Here is a 2,783-nt window from a genome sequence, read left to right on the forward strand (position 1 = left end):
GATTTAGGCTCATTCACACAAATCTACTATTAATGAGACTGATGTTTAAAGTCACACCTTAAAAAAGAAAAAAATATTTATTTATTTATTTATTTATTTATTTATTTATTTTATTTATTTTAGGGAGAGAGAGAGTCCCAAGCAGCCTCTGGAGAGTTCAAATCCCAACATGGGCTTGATCTCACAATTCTGAGATCAATACCTGAGTGGCTACCAAGAGCTGGATATTCAACTGACTGCGCCATCCAGGCACCCCAAGATCACACTTTTTAACATTAGTGAGTTTCAACAAATACTTACATTGTGGAACATCTGAAGACACCTCAAGTTTGCATTTCATAAATGTTGTATGAAAGGAAAGAAGGTTAGCACTCCCCTTGACAACGACAGAATAGGCTCTTGGGCCTGACAATATGCATATGGTTAAGGCATTGCCACCTACTTTGTGGCATCTAACCAACATTCTAGGGGTGCCTGGGTGGCTCAGTTGGTTAAGCATCTGCTTTTGACTCAGGTTATGATCCCTGACTCCTGGGATCAAGCCCTACACTGAGGTCCCTGCTCAGCAGAGAGTCTGCTTCCCTTTACTCCTTGCCCCCATGTTCTTTCTTCCTGTCTCTCTTACTCTATCTCTTTAAAATAAATAAAATCTTTTTAAAAAGAGGGTGAATACTCTAAAAAAAATACCTTATGACTTATAGTACTGTCTCTATTCCTCAAATTTTCTGTTTATATTTAATTCTTCAACTGGCTTGTAAAAGCCACATTTTACTTAGCAAAACCTGATTTTGAGTCAACAGTTATTTAGAGTTTTCACTGTCTAAAAAGTAACTTGACCATTACATCTTTATCTGTAATACCAAAAAGAAATGAAAATATATCCATCAACACTCCAATAGGAGAATGGTAAATGGAATAAAATGACAGTACATTAACCTTGAGGAATATTATTTAACCATTAAAATAATTACGAGAGACTTAAGGCAGAGGTCAGCAAGATGGTGGACTAAGAAGTCCTCCCTATCAGACCTCCACAAAAAGAACTGTTTAACAACTACTGAAAATGTTGGGTGTGCTCCAGAGTACAATTAGGGATGGAGCACAAAACCCAATGGATGGACACATAGAAGAGTGTAGAAAGCATTTTACCTGTGTCACTCTATCCCCTAAACTGGCACAGGTTAACATCTAGAAGGATCCCCTCTGCCACAACTTCTCCCCATGATTGAAAAGGAGAACAAGAGGATCCCACAGCTATTCGACCCTTGAAGACCCTGCAGGCTTCAACAACGACCCCTGCTGGTGAAGCGGCCTTGAATCCCTGCTGTTCTGCATCCCAGTACCCAACCAGAGCCGCTGCACCTCCCTCACTTTTTAGTTTTTTATTCCACATGAACCGAGGATATGGGAAAATGGAAACTGATCTACTGGGAGCATGAGATGAATGAAGTGTACCTAACAGGAACAGGAGCAAAATTGAACAAACAAACAACAAAAAGAGGTTGTCCTGAGAACACTATAGTCTTCTGCTTCCAGCTCACTCCTGAGATCTTGCCCTTGGGTTCATTGCATCACTAGTATATCCTTAAACTTCATTTCTCTATTTTACTTCAATTGATTTCTCTGTTACTGACAGCCAAAATAAGCCTAATTGTATTTAATATTGATGAATAGCATTTCAAATAATATAATCTTATGGGAATATAATAAAAATGTTATGCAAAATAGACATTAGGAATATGTATAATGTGCAATAAATAATATGCTGTTGTTAATATGAGTACAGATGATAAAAAAGGAGCTAGAAAAAATAATGATTCTTATGGCCTTTACAAGTAATAGATAAATGTTCAACATAAGTTGAGCTCATGATTCCTAGAAAAATGACATTGTTTTGTCCAATCTGTGATTATTTTTCTGACATGTGACCCAAAGTATGCTAAATCCATGCTAATCTTTTATCCTAAGCTAGATCTCATGCCATATAATTTTAACAATTTTTGGTAGTTATATGGAGTATTGCATGCTAAAGACATGGCTTTTCTGATGTTTCATAGAGGTCTTATTTAAAATTTTTCAACAATACTCATATTACCGACTAAAGTTCTGATTTCAAAGATGCAACTGGAATATAACCATAGTGACTACAGAGAACTATTCTAGATGGTCCCTAGGGGCTCTTTCCAATGCTCCTTATAAGTGCACTCAAAAACTACACTACAGATTCATGCCGGTTTAGCTTTAAGATAGCAAGCATGGACTTTTCTTCTTTTTTTTTTTTTTACATTCAAAAAAATTAAATTCAATTTAGTTAACATATACTGTATTTTTAATTTAAGGGATAGAATTTAGTGATTCATAGATTTAGTGATTCAGTTGCACATAACACCCAGTGCTCATTACACCAAATGCCCTCCTTAATGCTTATCATCCAATTACCTCATCTCCCCCACCTGCCTCCCCTCCAGCAGCCCTCGGTTTGTGCCCTATAGTTAAGAGTCACTTATAGTTTGCCTCCCTCTCTGTTTTTATCTTATTTTATATTTCCTTACCTATGTTACTCTATGTGGAAAACATGAAAGACTGTACCAAAAAATTGCTGGACCTAATACAAGAATTCAGCAAAGTCGCAGGATATAAAATCAGTGCACAGAAGTCTGTTACATTTCTACACACTAACAATGAAGCAGCAGAAAGAGAAATCAAGGAATTGATCATGTTTACAATTGCACCAGACACTATACAGTACCTAGGCATAAACTTAACCAAGAGGTAAAAGATCT

At 36.6% G+C, this 2,783-nt stretch overlaps 1 non-coding gene across 1 annotated transcript; it reads left to right on the top strand.

The window, feature by feature from the left end:
• The first annotated feature begins 342 nt into the window (after window positions 1-342).
• LOC129493986 (U6atac minor spliceosomal RNA) lies at window positions 343-468 on the top strand. Its single transcript, XR_008661260.1, has one exon. It is a non-coding gene; the product is annotated as a U6atac minor spliceosomal RNA (small nuclear RNA).
• The last annotated feature ends 2,315 nt before the right edge of the window (window positions 469-2,783 follow it).

Source organism: Nyctereutes procyonoides, unplaced genomic scaffold, assembly GCF_905146905.1.
Source record: "Nyctereutes procyonoides isolate TBG_1078 unplaced genomic scaffold, NYPRO_anot_genome, whole genome shotgun sequence".
Taxonomy (NCBI): Eukaryota; Metazoa; Chordata; class Mammalia; order Carnivora; family Canidae; genus Nyctereutes; species Nyctereutes procyonoides.